Source organism: Crinia signifera, chromosome 5, assembly GCF_055691185.1.
Source record: "Crinia signifera chromosome 5, ASM5569118v1, whole genome shotgun sequence".
Classification (NCBI taxonomy): Eukaryota; Metazoa; Chordata; class Amphibia; order Anura; family Myobatrachidae; genus Crinia; species Crinia signifera.
In genome coordinates, this window is record NC_139221.1 from 264,113,132 (window position 1) to 264,126,172 (window position 13,041).

Here is a 13,041-nt window from a genome sequence, read left to right on the forward strand (position 1 = left end):
TATTGAGTTCATATTATTGTGTCATCATTAGAGAGTCAAATGGATCTGCGGGATTTCATGGGGCGCCCATCTATTGTACGTATTGAAGGCTACAAATCTATTTGTAGTGGGATATGGCCATTATGTGCATAGGTGCATCAGTATTTATGTTCATTTCTTTATAGGTTGCAGAAGCTATTATGCGCTACATGGAGAGGAGGCTAAGGGCACTTGCGGCTCTCCCCACTCGTCGGCCAAGGAGGCCAGGACGTGCTAGAATCTATCGCACACGGGTGACTCTGTTTGCTATGCCCGATGATGAGGTACTTACTAGGTACCGGTTACCGCCACATGTCATTCTGGATCTGCTCACCTTAATTCAGAGCGATCTGGAACCTCTACACGGGATCACGACAGCAATTCCGCCTCACACACAGCTGCTGGCGGTGTTGCATTTCTGCGCCTCAGGATCATTCCAACAAGTAGTGGCAGTACTTGCTGGAATATCTCAGCCGGCCTTCTGCCGAATCCTGAGGCGTGTGACGTCGGCCATGTTCAGGCGCAAGGGGCACTTCATGGCCATGACATTTGCCACCGAGATCCTGCGCAGAAGCCAGCAGGCCTTCCATCAAATTGCTGGCTTCCCTAATGTGATAGGGGCTGTGGATGGCACCCATGTACCATTTGTGCCTCCATCTCGAAGTGAGAAGATATATAGGAACCGCAAATTGTTCCACTCACTGAACGTGATGGTGGTATGTGGCCCATCCATGGAGATTCTCGCCTTCAACTCGAAGTTTCCCGGAAGTGCCCATGACTCTCATGTCATCCGACAAACCGGGATATGGCATAGACTCCAAGAGCTGGAAGGCCGTGATGCGTGGGTTCTGGGTGACTCCGGTTACCCATGTACGCCCTGGCTACTTACGCCGTACAGCTACCCAGCACCGGGCCCACAGGAGGCATTCAATCGGGCGCATGTTGCCACCAGGCAAGTGGTGGAGCGCTCAATTGGCCTTTTAAAAGGTCGATTTAGAGTGCTCCACCGCACTGGTGGTGACTTACAATATGCGCCTGAAATGGTGTCGAGGATCGTGGGCCTGTGTATATTTTTCCACAACATTGCTGTGCGGCGTGAGATACCCTTTGATGAGTGGGAGGTACCATCTGAGCCGCAAGATCCGCCCATGCGCCCATCCCGCGCCCCTGAATGCCGGAGGGGATACCAGCTGCGGGACTCTGTGGCGCAAAGATACTTCAGGTACATGTTATTGAGTTGACATAACACACCCATTTTAGTCACAATCACCCCTTCAAATAAGTCCAGTGTGTTAGTTGTCAGTGTTACAAAACGAACATTAGCCAGCCTGCCCTCCTAATGGCAAAGAAATAGGAGATATTTAGCATATGTGTTTAGTTTTGGGGGAAGTTCAATATAGGTGCTAATTATTATACCTTGGACAAGGGATCTTATGTGTTTGTTATATCTTCATTATTGTAGTTGATACTATCCCTGATGACTGGTGAGTACATTGATTTATTCTATCATGTGTTGGGGATTATTTCCTGTGTTGATGTATGATTTGTTTGCATATATAGATATATATCTATATATGATGTTGGAATTTATTCACATGTTTCAACATTTCAAGGAGCATGCAGGCAGGCAGGCAGGCAGGCAGGCAGGCAGGGCTGGTGTATAATGCTGGTTTCAGGATACCTGCAAGTGTGTGTATGTGTCTTTTACACATAAATGTACGCATACACATATATGCATAGAGTAAGTAATGCTAACTACAGCTATGCCTTGCTAAGCTATAGCACGCGTTGCTTGGCGGAGCGCGGCCTTATTGGATTTGCTAAGGGCATACACACTGTGTTTTATATATATCAGATTTGTTCATTGGCATACATCAACACTACGGTTTTGAAGGCATGCGAATTTTTCACCATTTGTGTTGGCGCAGAGACGCTGTTAATGTAAAAATGAACAATAAAGTTATTATCACAAATAACTGTGATCAACCAATGCCACCACCTGATTGGTTGATAGATGCCATTGTCAACATGGCGGAGACACGAAGGGCAGAACCCTTCACGCATGAGGAGCTCAGGGTTCTTGTCTCCGTCATGGAGACAAGGCTGGGCCGTGCGGGGCCCTTCATAACAAACCGCCATAAGCGGAGGGCGTACACAGCGGCAGGGCGCCGAATTTACGCCCGCACTCGGGTGCGGAGGTCCCTCGGGCAGCTGGAGAGGCGGTGGTCGGACCTCCGCAGGCGCCAGCCCCAGCTGCTCACACAAATAAGGGCCGAAATTGCTGAATGTGAGTATTTTAGCTATGAAATTTCGCACTTACAACATAGCATATATAAGCAATAAAATGTGTCTCATGATAAGTGGGTGTCCATGGGTTTAAAAGTCCATAGACTCTTATGTGTGCTTCTTCCTGGTTAACATGCAGTCATGTGCCTTTTATATGTCATGCCATAGCATTGAGGATTCTGATGCATACAATGTGCCCAATCTAATATGTGTTACACATTGATAAATGCCTGGGTTGTAATGTGTGAACAAATGACTAACAATCACATAATAATTTAAATGTCACAATTTGGAGTCCATTAACAGTAAGGAGCTACTTTCCTGCATCGTTTGCCATCATTATCACCCTTCCATGTATGTCTTGTTATGGATGAATAAATGTGCCCCAATGAGCCGACATTGACCATGATGTTTTTTTCTACCACACAGCACGAGCCCGAGCCCGACAGGCCCGTGAACAGGCGGAGGCAGGCCTGGCCCAGGACGAGGCCCAAGACCCCCAGGAGGAGGTGGCGGCAAGGGTGGAAGAGGAGGAAGTGGAGGAGGAGCAAATGGTGGAGGAGGAGGTGGTGCGTGAGGAGGTGGAGGAGGAGGAGGTGGAAGAGGAGTTTGTGGCGGAGGAGGAGGTGTTGGTGGCAGAGGAGGAGGTGGAGGAGGAGGTGCTGGTGGTGGTGGAGGAGGAGTTGGAGGAGGAGGTGGAGGAGGAGTTGGAGGAGGAGGTGGAGGAGTTGGAGGAGGAGGTGGAGGAGGAGTTGGAGGAGGAGGTGGAGGAGTTGGAGGAGGAGGTGGAGGAGGAGTTGGAGGAGGAGGTTGTTGTGGTCGAGGAGATGGCGGAGGAGGGGGCTGAGGAGGCCACGGTTGCCCCGGACACATCAAGTTCCGAGGGGGAGGAGGCGTGCCAGGCACCGGACTCGCCGCAGATCGGTATGTTTACATAATGCATCATTCATGAAGTAGTTGTACTGGTATATGTTATGTAGCACTGGTGATTAAAAATTTTGGGCACATACTAATCATATAGACCCCAAAGTGGGTAGCTACAGATACAGGTACGGGTTAGATGGGGAGTCCAAGGCATCCCTTTCATCCAGGACACCTCTCAATTACACAGGTTTGTGGGATGGGTTGGAGGTCCATTTGGACTGCCACATAACCGTTGTAGTTAAACAGGATCCAGGAGTAAAGGGATGAGTGGATCATTTGTGGATTAAAATCACCTGCTGCAAGCGTAGATTATGACCCATCAAATAGTGGCATCGATATTGTTGGTGAATGTTATTTATAAACTGTAGGATGTATGCTCGAAATGGAGTATGGGCCGGCCTACCTTGGAATGGCGTCACAAGTTGGCAGTGTCCCCGGAGCCTCCTCTACCTAAACCCCCCCTGTAGTTCTGATTTATTTTTGTCACTCACAGAATTGTAGGTTGGTTTAGACAGAATTATGATTTAGAGGATGTGTATTGTGCATTCCTGACATTTGCATAACTCCCATGCCACCAACCATCACTGAACTTAGACTGAGCAGATTGTGACAAGTTGTTATTGACGTAGGCCATGACCTGCTTGACATTGGTTAGTCATGGGTGGGTTGTGACTGAGAAGAAACAATATGACTGTTATGTCTTCTGCAGAGTTAAGGGTCGAGGGCAAAATAGACAGTATGTAGTAAATAAGTTTGCATGTATGTATATATGTATGTGTCATATATATTTATCTATGTGTGTCTCTATCTCTCTACATAGATAGATATATATCTCTATATATATATATATACACACATGTCACCTAGCATTTGTGCAATTTATGTCGTAGTATGTGAAATGTATGCATGAATAACATGACTAATTTTTGCCCCTTTGACATGCCCACAGATGACACCACACCGGCAGATGAGGGGGTGCGTGGGGCCCTCCTGCGAGCAGAGCACCATCTCCGGCTCCTTCAAGCCGACTTGCAGGACCTAAAAGACCTGCTCATTTAATGTTTCCTTTTTTTTTTTTTTCATTATGTTAAATAGATATTTTAATAAATTCTTTATGCAAGTTCACAGTTGTTGGTTTTATTAGCACTTTAAATAGTATATGTGTAGAATGTTTATAATGTTTGACACAGGGTGTAATAGAAACCATTGCACTTACATTGCTGTAAGGGTTAATGTGTGCTATGCATGTGTTAGGCATGCTTGTAAGGATATATTGGAATCTAATTGATTCCAATTACAAATAAGCTGTTTTTTATGAGGGTAGGTAATTGAATAAGTGGGTCATGTGATGTATTGCAGAAGATACTTCATAGTGGGTTGTTTGGCGGAAATCCTCCGCTTACGTGCGGTAGCACCGCTTGGCTCCCGTTCGGATGCGGTATTCCCGAGCATACTCTGTAATACTCTGTAATACCGTGCCGAATCGGAGTGTTTCTCCCGCACACGCATGGTTTGTATGTCGTCCGTAAACACGCCCTGTTCTTAAAGAGTGAGTCCGTCCGAATGCGGAGGACACGTGGGCGTTTCTACGGACGATGGCCGCACGCGGCAAAACACCGTGGCGTGCGGACCGCACCGTAAGAATGCGGGAATATCCGCACCGATCAGAATAAGGGCCTATGTTTGAATCCTGGCACCTGTACGCCCAACGGCTGGCTTACTTCTCTAAGCTACGTTATCAGCGTTGTCAGCGTAGTGCCTCTGCGGCAGCCCAGCGCTGAAGGTCATTGTGGCACCTGTAGTTCCACAGAGAAATAGACAGCCCGGCACACCGCTAACAAAGGGGGCATCTAAAGTAGACACCCGGAAAACCGCTAACAAAGGGGGCGTGTAAAGGGTGAGTCTAAAATTTAAACGCTATAGCGTCTAAGTACAGCGCTGGCAAACCGCTAACAAAAGGGCGCGTCAAAAATTTAGATGCTCCGCAAACCGCTAACAAGGGTGCATCTAAATTTAGACGCTAGAGCGTCTGCATTTTAGTCGGGTATAGGGGTGCAGCATTATTCCAAAAAATACTCATACCAAAAAAATGTGAAAAACACTAGTAAACCTGTTGACAATGACACTTGTCGACGTAACAGCTGTCGACCTTGTTTATTCAACTATCCATGCCAGCCCGAAGCGTGGCGAGTGCAGCATTACACGTCCTAACGACCTTTTCATACCCCCACTATCCACGTCGGCGTGGAGTTGATTTTATAAAGTGTGGTGAGTGCAGCGCGCCACCGAGCCCGAAGCTTGTCGAGCGGACGCTGGAAACTTCACATGTATTCCGCGTCCGCTCGCCACGCTTCGGGCTGGCGTGGATAGTGGGGGTGTTTCAGGAACATATTCACACCTGCCATATCATACACCTACGACAGTAATGACAACATGTGTTAACTGATAACTTGATTTTAGTTAAGATTAAGAAGAAGAATCAAGGAAAAATTATGAAATCACAATACAATGAATAAGAAGAAAAAAAAGACACAAAAAAAATTAGAAAAAGTAATTCCTCGGAAACCGCACTGGTAGAAACAGCAGCCGCAGTCGACGCAGTTGTCTCTGCCTCAGCGGCGTCGCCTTTCTTTGCCTGGGGGAGCAGGGTCAGTGCATGCAGGATGCACTGGAAGGGGCCTTCTGCACAAAGGGTCTTCCTCCAGATGAACTCCTGCAAGTAGGAGTCCAGCTGATGGCGCGCAGTGCCCCTTTGGTGCTTATTGCGCCACTTGCAGGAACCCCACAGCCTCTCATCCCAACTGTCTGTGAGTTATACCCCTTTTACAAAAATCAGAGTCAGCGGCGGGTCAGACCCGGATCTTCGGCGGTGTAAATGGGGTCAACCCGTGTCCATTTACACGGGTCCTCTACCCAGGTCCTGACCTGGGTAGAACACAGTTAGGACCCGTGTAGAGGCCGGTGTAAATGGTCCCGCTGCAAGTTGAGGCACCCGCAGCGGGTCCGTGCATGGCATCAGTGGCGTAACTATATATTTTGCGCCCCCCCACCAAACTTTTTCGGCACCCCCCCCTCTCTCTCTCCCTCCCCTCGGCGCCCCTCCCCATGCCCATACCTGACAGAGCCGCATCTGCGGTAACTGTCCCGTCCAGTCTCCCGGCGCCGGCTCCTGCTGATAATGAAAAGTGACTCTTAGAAAATGGCTGCCAAAACTGTCTGCAATACGGGGGCAGCCATTTTCTAAGTGTCAGTTTTTATTATCAGCAGGAGTGGAGGCAGCGGGAATAAGCAGTGCATGTGGGCAGGGGACATCATCACCTGTAGCACCACATCATCAGCCCCCCAGCACGGGGTCCAGCCTCCAGGCAGCGGGGTCCGGCAGTACAGGCGGTCCATCCAGCATATAGGAAGTCGCCGGCGGGATCTCTCCAGTGTATGGAAAGTAACCCGCGAGTGTCCCTGCGGCGGCTGGGAACTGCCGCTACTAGTTCCCAGCCGCCGCAGGGACGCTCGCGGGTTACTTCCCATACACTGGAGGGACCCCGCCGGCGACTTCCTATACGCTGGATGGACCGCCTGCACTGCCGGACCCCGCTGCCTGGAGGCTGGACCCCGCACTGGGGGGCTGATGATGTGGTGCTACAGGTGATGATGTCCCCTGCCCACATGCACTGCTTATTCCCACTGCCTCCACTCCTGACCCCGTGGCTGCAGGGGGGAGTTGTTACAGCAGCAGCGAGCATCCCATCCGTCTCCCCCTCAGCAGCCTGACAGCTCGCCCCCCCTGCCCTGCATTGCCGGACCCCGCTGCCTGGAGGCTGTACCCCGCACTGGGTTGGGGTAATGATGTAATGCTTCAGGGGGGTGATGATTTGCAGAGGGGGGGGGGTGTGATTTGATGCTGCAGGGGCGGTGATAATGGCAGGGGGGGTGAGGCTGCTTCAGGGGTGTGTGTGATTTGATGCTGCAGGGATGGTGATAATGTGCAGGGGGGGTGATGCTGCTTCAGGGGGGTGTTGATGTGCGGGGGGGTGATAATGTGCAGGTGGGGGTGCTGCTGCTGCTTGGGGGTGATGATGTGCAGGGGGGGGGTGATGTGATGCTGCATGGATGGCGGTTGATGATGTGCAGGGAAGGTTATGTGGTGCTGCTGCTGCAGGCCATTTGTAATGACAAGGCAGGGCTGACCCAGGTCCAGTGTAAATGGTACAGACCCTGGTCCGACCCAGGTCGAATTGCTGTGTAAATGGGTTAGGAATCAGGGTCCGACCCTGGAAACATCCGTGTCCAAAGACCAGGGTCTGACCAGGGTTTTTGGTGTAAAAGGGGTATTAGTTATACCAAACCCTCCTCCAGTATGGGCATCAAATTCAGCAGATTCCAATAGTGCTGTATATCCACCACAGCAAGCTGTAGGAGGGCAGCCAGTATACTATCTGATAATATGGGTCTTATTCATGTCTGTAAGTATAGCAAAAAAGCAAGTAACTTTAAGGTAAATTAACTAAAGCTTCTAAATATTAAAATATGTGATGTTGCCTATAACAACCAATCAGATTCTTTCTATTCATAACATAATAAGGGGGCATATTTATTATTCATTACTTGTGGGTGCTTTATGCAAAATAGCTTCAGCTCTTCGCCAGGTCGCGTTCATATTGAAGACCAACTCCTGGCAAGAAATACATCAAAAATTTGCATTAAAATGCAGATTGTGATAAATATGCTCCTAAATAATCTAAAGAGATTACATTTTAAAACCCTTTAGATAAAATTAAAAAATAAAATGCAAGAACAAACTTAAAAACGAACTCCGGGATTGGCGTAAAGGCACATTTTCCTGGATGGAAGAACGAGTATCATTAAAATAATTGTCCTCCCCAGGATTCTCTACCTATTCCAAACCATCCCCATCCATATACCTAAAATATGGTTCCTTAACCCCTTCCCGACATTTGACGTACATTTACGTCATGGCCGGGATGTACTTCCCGACACATGGCATAAATGTACGTCATGACTTTAAACTGTCACTGCGTCTCGAGACGCAGTGACAGAGGGACGATGTCTGCTGTCCCTGACAGCAGACATGTCCCTGCATGCCCAGGGGGGGCTGCGATGTCGCCCCCCCGTCGGCGAACGCTGTGATTGGCTGTTCAGTGTGAACAGCCATTCACAGCGTTTTCCTGTGTTACCAGCGAATCAGACGCTCGGTAACACAGGTGTCAATCACCGCCGGGCGTCAGGGGGCATGAGGGGGTCATCGGTGACGATGACACCTCACCCCACCCTCACCCCACCTGCCCCCAAGGCTGTGATTGGTCCGTGGGACCCACGGACCAATCACAGCCAAGGCGCGACATTTAAACTAACGGTGACTGCGCTGCAGACGCCATTCCGGTCTGGAATAGCGTGCAGAGCGGTCACCGTGCCTATCTGCCGTGATACTGACCTGATCCTTGCTAATACTTACCTGATCCTTGCAAATACCTTACCTGATTACCTGATCACTGCTTGTAGCGTGCTGGACGCTTCCTGGATCTGACTTCTTGGGACTTCCTGCTGCTGCTGCAGTGTGATAGAGAGATAGAGAGAGAGAGATAGAGAGAGATAGAGAGATAGTGACAGAGAGAGATATATTTTGTGTCTGCTACCCCCCCCCCTTTTTGGGGGTGCAGGTTTTTTTTATATATAAATAACTGTCAGTGCTGCTGCTGCAGTGTCATAGAGTGATAGATAGTGATAGATAGTGATAGATAGTGATAGATAGTGATAGATAGTGAGAGATAGAGAGATTTGTGTCTGCTACCCCCCCTTTTTGGGGGTGCAGGTTTTTTTTTTTATATATATAACTGTCAGTGCTGCTGCTGCAGTGTCATAGAGTGATAGATAGTGATAGATAGTGAGAGATAGAGAGATAGAGAGAGATAGTGACAGAGAGTGATAGAGAGTGTATATTTTGTGTCTGCTACCCCCCCTTTTTGGGGGTGCAGTTTTTTTTTTATACATATAACTGTCAGTGCTGCTGCTGCAGTGTCCTAGAGTGATAGATAGTGATAGATAGTGATAGATAGTGAGAGATAGTGAGAGATAGAGAGAGATAGTGACAGAGAGTGATAGAGAGTGTATATTTTGTGTCTGCTACCCCCCATTTTGTGCTGATCAGTATATCTGTGCTGATCAGCAACTTTTTGGGGGCGCAGGGGTTTTTTTTTATATATATATACCTGTCAGTTGCTGCCAGTTGCACTGTCAGTTGCACCAAAGGTTGTGCACCTGCTGCCCCTCACTGGTAATCAGTGTTGCATCACTGATCACCTTTTTTTTTTTTGAGGCTGCTGTGTGTCTTTTTTTAATTTTTTTTTTTTTACACACACTGTGATTTTGTGGGTGTCCTGTGGCCACTGTGCGCTGATCAGTGACGTACATCACTGATCAGCTTTTTCAGCACAGGCAGAAAAGAGTAAAGAAAGGTCCCTCTGTGCGCCTAGGCAGCCTGCGGAAAAGGTACACCTAGATGATATCCCCCAATATCAAAAAAACAGAACAAATAGAAACAAGGTGAAGGTGTTCCTCCCAATGGCGCCCTATAAAGAAGAGTACGTCCCTGTGAATAAAGGGACGGTCCTCTTCTCCGTATACACGTAGTAATGTATAATACCCTGAACTTCCCTCCTTATGGTGAGGGGATCCTCTTCTCCGTATCACAAAAGAAAACCAACAGTTGGTGTTAATCCCTTGGATCATCCACAGGGGGCAGAATTCCCTCCAATGGTGTAGATACCGAAAAAAGAGTGAAAAAGGAGGTACATAGAATAATACCCTTTATTTAGACACAAAGTAAAATCCACAATAACAGAGGTAAAAAGTGGCCAATTACCCAGATGTTGGAGAACTTATGTGGGTACAAAAAGTTCTCAAATGCGCATAAACGGAAGGTGAATACCCGGGATACACCTCCACATCCAGGCCAAAGGGGTAACAGGTCCACAGTCCAATCCTCACTAAAAGTAATAGGCAACAGGAGCTCCAAACGTTTTCGATCATCCACTGTGATCTTCTTCAAAAGGGAGTGCTCCTGTTTGCCTTCCCTACCTATTTAACAGAATCTAGACCAATCAATTGTCACAACAATAAAATCCTCCCATTGTTTAGGCCAATAGTATTAATGTCCATATTGTCTATAAGAGCGGAAGCAACCCACTTCCGGGTTGCGTTCCACCTATACTTCATTAAGCGCATACCCGGAAGATCCACACTTCCGGGTTGCGTTCCAGGTACGACGTTATCCGGCAGGAGGTGATCGCATATCGTGCGTCGCGTCACTTCCTCCGGATGTGTGGCTCCGTGTATCTGTCGCCATCTTGGATGGGGGAAGAGACTTCCAAACGGAGCTGGTGCGTCATCTCACTTCCTCCGGATGTGTGGCTCCAGATATCCATTTCTCGCCATCTTAGTGTGGGAAACGATTCCCTCTCTCAATGATATAGGATCTCACGCTTTTTCCATGTAATCTGTCCCCATTTAGGTTCGTTCAGTCGCCATTTTGTTGGTTAGGTGGCTATTCAGCATAGATGGATGACCCGATTTAAAGGCTGGTTTGACAGATCATAGAACGAGTGGAAAATATTCCTCCATACAGCCAAGATATTGACCTCAAAGAAATATAAGAGGTATAAGTATAGATATAGAATGCATTTTAGTTATGTGCAAAATCGCAATAAAGCTGTGCAAAAAATAGCCAGACAAATGAGTGACTTTCCCATATACAGTATGAGACATAAAAATTAAAAAATGAGGTGTAATGACACACACACACATTAAGTTAAAAGGTGATAAAAGTAAAAAAGCCCAACCATATCCTAATACAGATAAAATAAGGATCAAGCCCAAAAGGGTCGGCCAACCACAAAATAGAACACGCTGATAAAATAAATTGGATATTAAAAAGACTAAAAAACTTAGAGGAACCATTTCACCTCAAAATCCATATTCAAACCCCCAGGGGTGAGTGTATTCAGCTCATAAATGCACTTCATTTCTTCCCTTGCCAGAGTGCTGGCAAGGTTCCTATTCCGCACATTTGTGGTAATATGTTTGAGACCCACAAATTTAGTAATGTGGCTACATGAAGAATTGTGCTTAGCTTTAAAATGTTGAGGTAATGAATGCGTTTCCAGGCCTTTTTTTATATTGTTTAAATGTTCACTTATTCTAGTTTTTAGAGGTCTGGAAGTACGTCCAATATAAAATAAGTTGCATGAGCATTCTACGGCATAAATTACATTTTTACTATTGCACGTAATAAAATCATCGATAGTAAAAGAGACTCCATTGATGATTACTGCAGTGTATTTGGAGGTGCCATTACTTTTGATATCACGGCAGCCTTTACACAATCCACATCTGTGGAAACCTTTGGTTAGGATCTTTCCCTTTTTCTGAGTGGTTAAAAGGGCGCTTCGTACAATCTTATCTCTCATATTGGGCGCTTTTCTATATATAAATTTTGGACGGTCCGGTAAAATTTCCCCCAGGATAGGGTCCTTCTTTAAAATTCCCCAGTTTTTGTTAAAAGATCTCTCCAGGAGTTTGAATTGTGCATTAAAACCGGTGATAAAAGCCCAATTAAAATTGTCAGTATTGGTTTTGGTTATAGTGGAATCCTTTAAAAGTTCATTTCTTTCCACCCCTATGGTTTCTTGTGCTTTTTTCTCAATAAAAGAGGGGTCATATCCACTGGTGATGAACCTTTGTGCCATTTTGTTGGATTGTGTTTCATAGGTGTTTATATCAGTACAGTTCCTTCTTAACCGTTTGAATTGTCCACCCGGTATCGCATCCAGCCACTGAGAATGGTGGCAACTATCACGTTGGATGTATGATAATGAATCAGTGGGCTTAATGAACGTTTTGGTTTTTAGTACACAATCTTCAATAAAAATGGTTACGTCTAAAAAATCAATACTGGTTTTATCAATAGTAAAAGTGAGTTCTATATTACGGTTGTTATTGTTAAGGTGACAGCAGAAAAGACCCAGATCCTCCTCCGATCCATTCCAGAAAAAGACAATGTCATCTATGTATCTCTTCCAGGACACCAGGTTCGCCCCATACGCATTGTTGGACCACACATAATCACGTTCCCATTGGCCCATAAAGATATTTGCGTAACTTGGGGCGAACCTGGTGCCACCACCAGCACTTTGGATGTAGACTTTCAAGCTTTTATAACAGATGGGGTTAATTTTATACTGAAAAATAATTATTTTCTCTTTGAGAGCGACTATTATCTCCAGAAGACTGGGACTGCTATGGGCACCAGGTTCGCCCCAAGTTACGCAAATATCTTTATGGGCCAATGGGAACGTGATTATGTGTGGTCCAACAATGCGTATGGGGCGAACCTGGTGTCCTGGAAGAGATACATAGATGACATTGTCTTTTTCTGGAATGGATCGGAGGAGGATCTGGGTCTTTTCTGCTGTCACCTTAACAATAACAACCGTAATATAGAACTCACTTTTACTATTGATAAAACCAGTATTGATTTTTTAGACGTAACCATTTTTATTGAAGATTGTGTACTAAAAACCAAAACGTTCATTAAGCCCACTGATTCATTATCATACATCCAACGTGATAGTTGCCACCATTCTCAGTGGCTGGATGCGATACCGGGTGGACAATTCAAACGGTTAAGAAGGAACTGTACTGATATAAACACCTATGAAACACAATCCAACAAAATGGCACAAAGGTTCATCACCAGTGGATATGACCCCTCTTTTATTGAGAAAAAAGCACAAGAAA